Raw genomic sequence first — 12,953 nt, forward strand, 5'->3', positions numbered from 1 at the left:
TCAGTGTATCACCCCCGTTTTACACACGGGGAAGCCAAGGCATGGAGAGGGAAAGGGATCACCCGATTCCCAGAGAATCAGTAGCAGAACCTGGAACAGAGCCCAGGGGGCCTGAGCTTAATCATTGCTTTACGGCCTAATGAAAGCTCATTTGCTCAGAGCCCTCCACTCAAAACTATTGAGTGGCAGAGGAAAGAGAACAAGGGGCTTGGTGCTGGGTCAGCTCAACTGCGGCAAACCCTGTTGGCCTGCCTCTTGCTAGCTCGCCCCCTGTTTGTGTTTGTTTTGTTTTCAGCATAAGCCCTTTCCCCCTCCGTCAGCAGAGTTGTTCGCTGACTGGCTGGGACTCAGCTGGTTGGACAGTTCATGCACAAAGCTGATCAGTCCAGAGGCTGCTGCAGCAAGCTCCAGGCCAGCTTCACTCGCACAATGCTGGGCACAGGCATGGCTCCCCACACTGCAGGAAGGGCTGCCAGGGCCACTCGGACACATAATTTGCCATGATCACCGTAAGTGCCGAAGAGGGACGAGTCCTATTACAGCATCTGCTGGGCAGGCCAGGAGAGTTGTCTCTAATGCATTTATTAGTGCACTAGTTTTAAATGGGCCAAGCAATGGGATTTCCATCACTTCCCTTGGGAGATTATTCCACCTCAACCCTTCTCTTTCATCTGAGGCTCTCCCAGCATTTCTAATGGTCATTTTCCCTTCTCCAGGCTACAGCACCTTCTATTAAAGATCTCAAAGGGCTTTACAGAGGAATGCATTACACCTCACAGCCTCCCTGTGACATAGATAACGACATTTATCTCCCTCTTGCAGGCAGGGAAATGGGGCCCGAGAATTGAAGTGACTTGCCAGTGGTGAAGCAGTGAGTGAGTGGCCAAGTTAGGAAAAGAACTCGGGAGGCCTCACTCCCCGGGAAAGTTTCTCTGAAGAAAATATAGGTGACTGCACAACGACTTGGGAAATTGCAATTCTGGAGAATGAAATTTAAGCAGTTTCTGGAGGGAAAAATAGGATTTGATTCCAGTGGCCAAGATTTTGAACCTGCAGTTAGGCTCTTAAATACATCCAGAGAAGCAGGTTGCTTTTCAAACGTGCTGAGTGCTGGGCAGTGTCCGATGAAGCCGGTGGAGGTACAAAACCAGCAGCGATGAAAGGACAGTCAGGCCCTGAGTAAGCAAATAGAGCAGCTGTTCTGCACCCGGTAACAACTCACACACAGCCGCCCTTGGCCACTGGAACGTGTCTGACTGAGAGAAGATTGCAATGGTAAATGAGTAGAAGCAAACATAACAGTTCTGCTCCTGCTCTCGCTTACCCCTGTGATTCTCTGTTGCCCTGTATCAGGTTAAAATGAGAGCAAAGCAGGTGTGCACCCCCCTCTTCACAGGTATAAATGGCCACAGATTTACCCTGGTGTAACTCTACTGACTTCAGAGGCATTCCTCCTGCTTTGCACCAATGTGAGATCACAATCAGACTCACTAGGTTTAGGGGGCTGCAGGCAACCGCACAAGGGATTCCTGTAAGTAACCTGTGACTTTGTCATCAGATCCAGGGTCAAATTCAGTGGTGAGGCAAATGGTGGTGTAAGTTATTCATCTCCACCTTGTGCAAAGTGGCTGTAAAATGTTACCTCAGAATTCTCCAGTCATTTACACTGGGCAGGGCATTTTATGCTTTTTCACAAGTGTATGGCAGTGGAGAATCAGGCCCAGTGGGTGTAAGTGGTAACTGGTCGTTCGCCAGGTGGTACCAGATTTCAAGGCCTTGCAGGTCAGTTTTCCTTAGAGGGAGAAATCAGTGATGCAGAGTCAGCTTATTTTCCTTGTGTGTATTGTTTATTTACACTATCTACTCCAGTCCTGGAACAAAGGTGGCTCTAAACAGCATGCATGCCATCACCCCCCTTTCAGAAATCTCAGCTGTATGCCAATGCCTGATTCCCAGGAAGCCACTGTGTCCCAAGAGTTGGCTGCGGGTAGAGAGATTAAAACTGAGAGGTAACTCTTGCTGTTTGCAACAGCTCCCTGCAAAAATGATCTCAACAAAATCAACAGAAATCATAGGCGCAGGAACTAGGGGTGCAGGGGGTGCTGCAGCACCCCCAGGTTTTACGCGGGGCCAGCGCCAGGCCTCCACTCCCCAGCGAGGGGCTCAGGTCCTCATGCCCTGCTCCCTGACTATTGGCCCGGAGCCCAGGGCCACACTTTCAGTCCTGCGCCTGGGCTCTGCTCTTGGAACATTGGCCCCACTCCCTGGCCCCGTGCCCGGGGCCCTGCACCTGGCTCCACATTCCCAAGGCTCTGCGCCCAGGGTCCCAGCCACTGGCCCCATGGCCAGGGCTATGCTACTGGCCCGGCATGCAGGGCCCTGGCTGTGGGCCCCATGCCTGGGGCTCCGCTACTGGTCCTGTGTCCGCCCCAGCCTTTGCCCCCTTATCCTCCCATCCCAGAGAAACAGCATTGCTCCCGGCCCCGGCTGGAGTGTGCGTGCAGACAGGGATAAGGGAGCTGGCTTTCAGCACCCCCACTATTAAAAGGGTTCTAGCACCACTGACAGAAATACAGCATTTCTTAGAAGACTGTGCACTTCTCGCATGCCAGGAAAAATAACTAGCAAGACTGTGACAGTCTTATGAGTGTAATCTGCACAGTGAAGGGACGAGATAGCAGATGCCGAAATAAATGTTGACCTGAGGGTGTGATGTAAAGGGGGGGGGAGGGTTGTATGTGTAGTGGGGAAGCTAATGTATTTGCCCTTTAACTGCCCTCCTGTTAGTTGCTACCATGGGAGTTGCACTCCTTTGCATCAGTTCTTCCTTTGGCTTGCTCTGTCCATGGTATCTGGATAGATGTTGGCCGATTCTTCGGTAAGGACTCTGTGTCCACATAGCTGCAACCATCATGGAAGATAATTTAATAAGTGACGGCGGCAGGCAATATCTGGCTCTCACTGTGCCAGACCTCATTTGGTGAGGCTATTAGACTTACCCTTGGTTGATTTCAAGAAGGGGGCTGTGGGCCTTTAACTTTCACCTGGGCTGTTGGAGACTGGCAACACGGGGCTTGATTTAAACTCCTTTCTGAAGAAAGACACATCTAAGGTCCTGTCCACACACAAAAGGGAGCACATAAGGGCTTGTCCACATGGGAAAATGATTTCAAGCCTTAAGAGACAGTTAAAAAGTGGTACCTGCTGAACTGTTTCCCCTTGTGACTGGTTGGTGTGGGCAGGGGCAAGTCATGCTAGAACTGGAGCTGAGTGAAGTTTGGAATTTCCATCCTGGGAGAAACGCCAGCACTGGTTTTCTTCCCAAGTCAGGAGGAAAAGCTGAAATGCTGAAGACTTTTGTGCAATGAAACTTTCCGAACCAGTTCCATTCAGAAATGTGGAAGGGTTTTGTTTCAACATTTTTGATCACAAGGAGATGTCTCACATGCATGGTGAAGTTATTAATATTGTAACAAATCCATGGCCGCTGAGGATAGTTGTTCCTACACTGCATGTGAAATTCAATTCAACAACAGGAATAGAACTGGGGGCAGATTGGGAGAAAAAAAAAAGTGTGGGGTTTTATCCTTGACTCCACCCGCAATTCAGGCTCCACCCATTGTGACATCAAAATCATAGAATCGTAGAACCCTAGGGTTAGAAGGGACCGCACGGGTCATCTAGTCTAACCCCCTGCCAAGATGCAGGATTTGTTGCGTCTAAACCACCCAAGGCGGATGGCTATCCAGCCTCCTTTTCAAAATCTCCAGTGAAAAAGCTTTTCACAGTACTACTGTGAAATGCTTACTGTGCTACTCAGAGTCGATTGTGAAGAGCTTCATAATATGATTGTCTCTCCCCTTTCTTGCATGCTTTGGCCAACAGTACAATTATTAAAGATGCTGGCATCACTGGACTTCAGAGTCAGCTTCCTCTTGAAATTAATAGAAGCAGGTCACTCTTCTCTTACAGCTATTGTGCTAAAATGTCTTCAGACTCATGCAGATCTCTCTGTTCGGTTTACACTTGTTTCACAGGGCTAGAGATGTAGGTCCTGATTTATCACTTTGTTGTGCCAGCTGTAAAGCCGTCATAACAGAGTGGTGAATCAGGCCAGTCAGATGTAAATGAATGTTTAGATTCTGAAGCACAAGAGGCAGTCAGCAGAAGAAAGGGCAGTCCAGTCCCAGAGCAGGACTCAGATATTTCCATTGCAAAAGCACATGCCCAGCATTCCCCTTGAGCTAGCAAAAAAATCTGTTACCTGTTAACAGTTTAGGGTCATAGTTTAGATGAGATCAGCTGTCATTTAGGCACAAAAATAAGTGGACCAATTTTTCCAGAGAGGTCAGCATGCGGGTACCTATTGGGAGCTGGGGTGTTTGAAAATCTGGGCCCAATTATGAGTGCTGAGAATTTAACAATCTAGCCCTGAGCTCGTCTGAAAAATCCAACACATAGAAACCTCAGAGCATTTCTGATTCCATCTTGTTGAGAATCGTGCTGCACATACACACTAGCAAGCACATCACAGTAAAGTTCTACATTTCCTTTTCTTCGTGACATTCCAAGACACTTTATAAACAATATTAACCTCACAAATGTCTGTCAGTCATTCTATAGATTCATACATGGTATCGTAACTCTAAACTTAGCATGGAGCATGTGCTAAACAGAATTCTCCATCACTAACTGACAGATTTTTTTTTTGCAATATGAAAAGATACAACTTAATTTGTTATATGTCTAGGAGTTTTTAAAAAAGTTTTTACAGCAGAAAAATACATTTTTGTGCCCTTGCATAACTAAAAATGCCAGTGAATGGAGTTTGCTCAGTTTTAAAAATATAGTAAGCTTTGTTCTGAAAATAGACATGGAAAATTCCAGGCCAAAATATGAAACTTTTCAGAAAGTTAGGAGTAACTGGAAGCAGGAGGTTTACGATGAAAGTTCCCATGTAATCTCAACTACAGCATCTACTACAAAGCAATAATACAAGACCACAGAAATGCAGCCACCTCTGAGGAGAAAGGTAGCAACAACCAGCACAACAGTTGGCGAGGGCAGCAGGAGCAGGACATTTTGGTGAAGGAGACAGAGGCACAGTTTTCTTATGAAGAGATCGTGAAATCGTTAATATTCACACAGAACACATGGAAGCTCAGTGGAAGGTCTCATATGAATGACTCGCATGGAACAGTTTAGGTACTATGAAAGAGTAAAAGGTGGAGAGTAACTTGCTGGGATATGAACCTCTGATTCCAAGTAGTAGCAGTATTTTGAATCTGCATCTTAGCCCACTATGCCCTCCCTTCTAACAAGTATCTGATATCACAATGCTTTGGAAGGGACGTACCATTTAATCAATTAGCCCTTACCTGGGACATCTCTTATGAACAATTAACCACAGTATCACACAATAAAGGTCAAAACATTATAGCTTAAATTAGTGGTATGGCAGCAACAATGCTGTAGAGTACTGTGGTATCATTGTATGTAAGGATGGCCACCTGAACATACTTCCAAGTTGCAGTGGTGCTACTCAGAGGACTGTCCTGCCAGGCCTTTAAATTATACGTTCAGGGGTGATACTATGTGGGGGCATGGCATCTTGATGTTACAATGCGAGAACCTTCATCCTCCAGGAAGAGTTTGACAGGCAGGAAACGAGATTCCAGACACGTCCTGTTTCCTCTAAATAAAAAAGAAAAGGAGTACTTGTGGCACCTTAGAGACTAGCAAATTTATTTGAGCATAACCTTTCGTAAGCTACAGCTCACTTCATCGGATGCCCAAGAAAACTTATGCTCAAATAAATTTGCTAGTCTCTAAGGTGCCACAAGTATTCCTTTTCTTTTTGCAGATACAGACTAACATGGCTGCTACTCTGAAACCTTTCCTCTAAGTGCAATTCCTGCATCCCACTAGCCTAGAGGTGCGGCCATGATGCATTCTCCTTTGGCTGGATATGCACCCACAATTGTCAGTTGAGTCCATAGTTTAGGGGTGCTCCTGGATTCCTCACTGTCACTAGGCTCTCACATAGCATCTGCGAGTAATGCTTTCTATCATTTCTGGCTGGCGAGGAAACACCATCCCATCCTGTCAGGTGATGACCTGGCCTTAGTGATACAAACCTTTGTCACCTCCCTTCTAGACTACAGCAATGCAATATCGATGGATGTGCAGCTATCGGTCCTTAGGGAACTCCAACTAGTACAGAAGGTTGCATCACATATCCTCAGCAGCGCAGGCTACCACAAATATATCAAACCTGTTGCCCACTCTGCTCTGGCTTCCCATAGAATATTGAGCCAAGTTTAGGATTTTGGGGCTTAACATCAAGGAACTCAAGGTCCTGGTCCCAGAAAACCTAAAGAAACCTAAAGCTTTGGGATGAGCATCATGGTTGACTGCTCCACTCCTCAGGCACAATGGAACATCCTATCACAAAGGTAAAACGCTGTGCAGGAGACAGAACTTTGGAGAGGGCTGGTCTGAGATTGTGGGGTGAAACCCCGCAGGATTAAAGGACCACCCCAAACCTCCATGCCTTCCGTTCCAAGTGCCAGGCCTGCTTTTCCAACTTGCCTTCTCTAACACACACAGAGCAGCAAAGACAGGCCTGTATTAAAACCTCCTCATCTAAACAAAGCACACCCATTTCTCCTCTTGGGTAGAGGATATGAACCATTTGTGAAAGGTGTTAGTCACGTCGTTTAATCCATTATTGGAAGGTGCTGAGACCCTACGGTGAGGTAGGAGGGATAAGAATCTAGCTGTATAGAAGTGACGGGTCCAGGAATAGCTTGTGGGTAACCCACTGAACACCCCCAATCCCCATGACGATGCCTGGTCATAGCGTCCCTGCCGGGCACTGTGATGCGATTGTTGGGCTGTGGCTGCTGGGGGCTGGACTCTTGCTAGCCCAGCCGATGGCAATATTGCTCCTGCCGGACACTGAATTAGGGTCTGTTGCAAGAACGAGAGAAATTTGGGGCCCCAGAACATCATGTGTGCTGGGGCCCTGCCCCCGTCCCGTTCTCCCACTTGACCCACTGACCCATGTTCTGGGGCCCCGGGGCCAATTGCCTCCCCTCCCCCAGCCCTGGCTATCACAGCCCCCAGCCAGGGTAGAACCTCTGCCCCTTCCTGGCTGGGCACGTGGCCAGAGCTGCCTGCCTTGGCCCCGCCCCCACCCCTGACGTCGCATCTCCACCTGCCTGCCCCGCCCACTGCAGCGGCCTCCCCGAGGTCCCGCCTTCCCTCGGCTGATAGGCGGCGGCGGTAGCCAATGGCGAGGCCCGGGGTGGGGCCAGGGCGATGTCGTGACGTCAGAAGGGGGCAGGGTTCCAGCCCGGGCAGGTGGAGGGGGTTTCGGAGCGGCCGGTGGGGAGAGGCGTCTCCGACAGGACGAGGCCAAGGGGGGCTGCGTGCGGGGTGCGCGGCCCCGCCCCGGGTGCCCGGCTCAGGTAAACAGCGCGGGGGCAGGGCCCCCTGCGGGACTTGGGGGAGGCCCGGGGGGCAGAGACCCCTGGAGAGGGCAGAGGGAGTGCAGGGGGGCAGGGACCCATGGGGAGTGCAGGGGGGCAGGGACCCATGGGGAGTGCAGAGGGAGTGCAGGGGGACTGCAGGGACCCATGGGGAGTGCAGAGGGAGTGCAGGGACCCATGGGGAGTGCAGAGGGGTGGCAGGGACCCATGGGGAGTGCAGAGGGACTGCAGGGGGGCAGGGACGCCTTGGGAGTGCAGAGGGACTGCAGGGACCCATGGGGAGTGCAGAGGGACTGCAGGGGGGCAGGGACGCCTTGGGAGTGCAGAGGGACTGCAGGGACCCATGGTTTTTCAGAGGGGGAGGGAATTAGGGGGCTGACTCTCGGATCAGCATACTCAAATCGGGCTCTGGGAGTCAGACCCCCAGAATTTCCCGGGGACTAGCAGGGAGATCGGGGGAGGGTCCTGAGAGCTGGGGAGGGGAGTTAGGGGGGTGCAGGAGAGAAAGAGAGAGACCCAGGGTGGCTCAAAGGAGGGAGGGCTGGGTGGGCAAAGGGTACCCAAGGGGGCATGAAATGCATACTGGAGCACAGGATGGTCCGTGGGATTGCTAAGGGGAGAATACCCAGGGGAGGTGGGTGGGGGAAGAGCCCAGGTCTGGGGTTGTGCTTGCTATGCCTGCAGAGGGATAATTTGCGCTCCCCCCGCCTGTCTGCTTGCCTTGTTTTTCTAGCGGGGTATGGGGGATCGGAGGGGAGGGGGAGAAGAGATATGCCACTAGTGACTTGTTGCCTCAACTGGGGTATGCCAAACACACTGGTGGTTCTGGGAAGACATGAGGGCTCGAATGACTTTGCATCTCTGGTATTTTGGCTATGTGACATTTGCCATTACTCAGCAGTCACAGGGAATTGCTGTGCTTTGTAAGCAATGCACTTAGTTTTTAACTCTTAGACAAGATCCTGTCTGTATATGTTCAGCTTTTTCAGGATATTTTCTAGTTTTCCCAACTTTATGCACAAGGGGCTGGAAAGTTCCTGCTTGAATTTATGGGCAGCCCCTGCAGTGTGGTATCTGCTATTCTAGCTAATCATGCCATTTCCAGCTTTCTTTCTCTCATCTTCCTGCATTCCCCCCCCCCCCCTTATATAATTCTCTTTGCCTGAGTGCTAATGTTAAAATGCACTGTGAGTTTGCAGACCTAGCAAGGCAGGGAAGGAGTTGGCGCTGTGGGGGTGTGCAAGAGACCGGATTGTTGCGTTCAGAGGTACGCTCATGCCAGGGCAGCACTGCGGAATTTCTCTCTCCCTCTCTGTCTTTTGGAGAAAAACACTCCTCCTTCTGGCTGCTTGCAGACATAAACCAGCCCAACTTCATGTTGTACTTCATCCAACAGCCTCTGAAGAGGATAAAATAAACCCTGCACTGGTTGCAAAGCAAACTCTGCTAAGAGTGCAAGACTACTTTTATCTTCAGCTGTGAGTAAATTCAGAAAGGCTGACAAATAACTTGTGGTGTAGGTCGCGCCAATGGCCGAGCTGTCAATAAACAAGCCTGTAAAAACTTAGTATTTGGTGAGAAGTATGGCAGAAGAATTCTGGGAGTTACGTATTCTAGTGTTGGATCAAGGAGAGCAGGGGTTCTCAAATGTTTACAAAGTATAAATAACCTCTTAATGGAGCCATTGAATTATACCTTCCCTCTCACAGTAAACCTGTGACAAGTGCAGCAATTGCTTGCATGGGAAAGTCATATTTAAAATACATTCTGATGTATTTTTAGCGTCCCTTAATGTGATCGATCTGCTGGAGGCGGAGTCAGTGCCATGTGATTAACCATCCGTCTAGGGCCACCAGCAAAAGCTCCATACATTGTGGTTTAGGCTGTGTTGGTATTTGTACCTAGATGCCATGGTGACTGGGTGTGTTATAAATACCTATGAATGTTTTAAATGACATATTGATCTATATTTAGGTTATGAGGGGATATTTTACAGTGTTGGTATATTCCACATAGTTATCTCCACCTAAAGATGCACATTGCATATTTAGTGGTATATTAACTCTTTACACAGAAGAAGACTTCGGCTGACCAGCTTCCAAACACGGGGCCTGACTTTTTTCCCCAGGGGTGCTCCTTTTTCATGAGTTGTGGCTGGGCACCCATAAAACCGGGCCCAAAGGTTTTTTCAGCTACTGCATTATTTTCCCCTTTGCCCTTAGAATAAATACAAGCAGTCATGGATGGAAAGATCCTGTGTAGTTTCCTTAGTCAGCTATTAAAAACATGTAAGCCCATTGTAGCTTCCAGGAGAGAAATGCCTGGCTCCTGGGATTTAAACAGGCTGTTGAACCCAGCAGTTTTGTCCTGTCAGTTGCTGTGCAGAGAGGTCTGGAAAGATGAATCCCGTTGCCACAAAACAGAAGTAAGGGAAAGCCCTGTCCATCCCCAGCATTCACCTGTGCATGGAACGTACAGCCCAGTCCTGCACCACTAAAGTCAGGATTGCCATTGATTTCTATGGAAGCAGCAGTGAACTCTTGCACAAAGAGAGAGGCTTGGTGGGGTTAACTTTTCTGCATTAATACCAGGCTACAGTGCCACTCTTGCTGCCTTTGTAACCCATCCCCTGCCCTTATAAACCCTTACATTGGGGTGCAACAGGGTGTGCACGGTTGCTGTGCTCCAGCATGGGAGTGAGTGGATGCCACATGAGGGAGAAAACTAGGTTTAGCACTAACTAATCTTTCAAATTCATCAGTCAGAAGTTTTGAGCCCCTTCTTGGCTGCTCCTGGGCTGGTGAGGGTTCAAGGTTAAAAAAAAAAAAGGGGGGGGGCAGGGTCATGTCTGGAGAGGCATGGGGTCAAGTACGTGCCTCCTTGTGCCAATGAGACACTTGTTACACTGCAGTTAAAAACCTGTGTTTGGCCCATGCCAGCTGGCTCGGGCTTGGGCTAAGGGGCTGTTTAATTGTGGTGTAGATTGGTCTCCAGGACCCTGCGAGGTGGGAAGGTCCCAGAACTGGAGCTCCAGTGTCTAAACCAAACAGCCTGCAGCACGAGCGCTGGGAGCATGGCATGGGCCAGCTGCGGGTGTCCAATTGGAGTGTAGACATACCACTGTTACATGATCCCCCTCCTAGTCCTCATTTCTGCTATCAGGGAGGAGAAACTTGGCAAGCATACTGCAGTGTCTGTAATGCAGGACTGAGGTTCTGTGTGTTCCCTGTTCTGCTCAGCATTATTGACCCAGCCTTTCCTTTATACAGTGCTTGGCATGTGCCCTAGGCAGGATCAAGCCCACTATGTGCATTCACAGAGGTGAGAATACTGAGACTAGAGACCTGTGTGTGGGTTGAGCGAAGGGGAGTCTCATCTTGTTTATTTCAGTGTTTGGCTGTCTAAACAACCACAATCCATACGCTCTTGAATCGGTAACAAAAATGCAGGGCTACTCCAGTGGACAGTCACTGAACTCAATTATAGTTTTTCCTCAACCAGTTTCTTTCAAGCTTGGCAGCTCCCTGGCATTCTTCACAAAGCACTCGGCACATGCTGCTTCTAAACTGTAATGCTGAGTTACCCAAAGAATCTGGATTCCTCGAAGCATGAAATGACTCTTCTGTGTTTTGATAATGTTTTGAATTGTTACTTTCTCTCTCACCTACCTCTTTTTTAAGCAAAACTTCATCCCAAAGGCCAACCTTTGTAGCGAGTGCCTGACAGTGTCAGCTTAGAATGAAAGGTTTCAGAGTAACAGCTGTGTTAGTCTGTATCCGTAAAAAGAAAAGGAGTACTTGTGGCACCTTAGAGACTAACCAATTTATTAGAGCATAAGCTTTCGTGAGCTACAGCTCACTTCATCGGATGCAAGTGAGCTGTAGCTCACGAAAGCTTATGCTCTAATAAATTTGTTAGTCTCTAAGGTGCCACAAGTACTTCTTTTCTTTCTTAGAAGGAAAGTAATTTCTGATTCATGGCCTGAACTGCTAGTGTGATGTTATCATAACTGCTGCCTCTTTGATTTTAGCCAGAGAGACATGGCAATTGTCTAGAAGCAATCTCTAGTCATATTACACCAAAGCTCAAAGTATGCCAGTGTATTCATTTGAAGTAGATTTCATAGATACTAAGGTCAGAAGAGACCATTATGATCATCTAGTCTGACCTCCTGCACAACGCAGGCCAAAGAATCTCGCCCACCCACTCCTGCGAAAAACCTCACCTATGTCTGAGCTATTGAAGTCCTCAAATCGTGGTTTAAAGACTTCAAGGAGCAGAGAATCTTCCAGCAAGTGACCCATGCCTTATGCTACAGAGGAAGGTGAAAAACCTCCAGGGCCTCTTCCAATCTGCCCTGGAGGAAAATTCCTTCCAGACCCCAAATATGACGATCAGCTAAACCCTGAGCATATGGGCAAGATTCATCAGCCAGATGCTACAGAAAATTCTTTCCTGGGTAACTCAGATCCCACCCCATCTAACATCCCATCACAGGCCATTGGACCTATTTACCATGAATATTTAAAGATCAATTAATTACCAAAATCATGTTATCCCATCATACCATCTCCTCCATAAATTTATCGAGTTTAATCTTAAAGCCAGATAGATCTTTTGCCCCCACTGCTTCCCTTGAAAGGCTATTCCAAAACTTCACTCCTATGATGGTTAGAAACCTTTGTCTAATTTCAAGTCTAAACTTCCTGGTGGCCAGTTTATATCCATTTGTTCTTGTGTCCACCTCGGTACTGAGCTTAAATAATTCCTCTCCCTCTCCAGTATTTATCCCTCTGATATATTTATAGAGAGCAATCATATCTCCCCTTAACTTTCTTTTAGTTAGGCTAAACAAGCCAAGCTCCTTGAGTCTCCTTTCATAAGACAGGTTTTCCATTCCTTGGATCATCCTAGTAGCCCTTCTCTGTACCTGTTCCAGTTTGAATTCATCCTTCTTAAACATGGGAGACCAGAACTGCACACAGTATTCCAGGTGAGGTTTCACCAGTGCCTTGTACAATGGTACTAAAACCTCCTTATCCCTACTGGAAATACCTCTCCTGATGCATCCCAAGACCGCATTAGCTTTTTTCACGGCCATATCACATTGGCGGCTCATGGTCATCCTATGATCAACCAATACTCCAAGGTCCTTCTACTCCTCCGTTACTTCTAATTGATGCGTCCCCAGCTAATAACTAAAATTCTTGTTATTAATCCCTAAATGCATAACCTTACACTTCACTATTAAATTTCATCCTATTACTATTACTCCAGTTTACAAGGTCATCCAGATCCTCCTGTATGATATCCCAGTCCTTCTCTAAAGTGGCAATACCTCCCAGCTTTGTATCATCCACAAACTTTATTAGCACACCCCCACTTTTTGTGCTGAGGTCAGTAATAAAAAGATTGGTCCCAAAACTGATCCCTGAGGAACTCCACTGGTAACCTCTCTCC

At 48.1% G+C, this 12,953-nt stretch overlaps 1 protein-coding gene across 1 annotated transcript in view; it reads left to right on the forward strand.

The window, feature by feature from the left end:
* The first annotated feature begins 7,334 nt into the window (after positions 1-7,334).
* Positions 7,335-12,953, forward strand: part of EPB41 (erythrocyte membrane protein band 4.1) — a 191,792-nt gene continuing 186,173 nt past the window's right edge. Inside the window, exon 1 of the mRNA XM_048825629.2 lies at positions 7,335-7,472. The gene's annotated coding sequence lies outside the window, so the exon portion shown is untranslated. The remainder of the gene's footprint in view (positions 7,473-12,953) is intronic.

The sequence above is a fragment of the Caretta caretta genome, chromosome 19, assembly GCF_965140235.1.
Source record: "Caretta caretta isolate rCarCar2 chromosome 19, rCarCar1.hap1, whole genome shotgun sequence".
Lineage (NCBI taxonomy): Eukaryota > Metazoa > Chordata > Testudines > Cheloniidae > Caretta > Caretta caretta.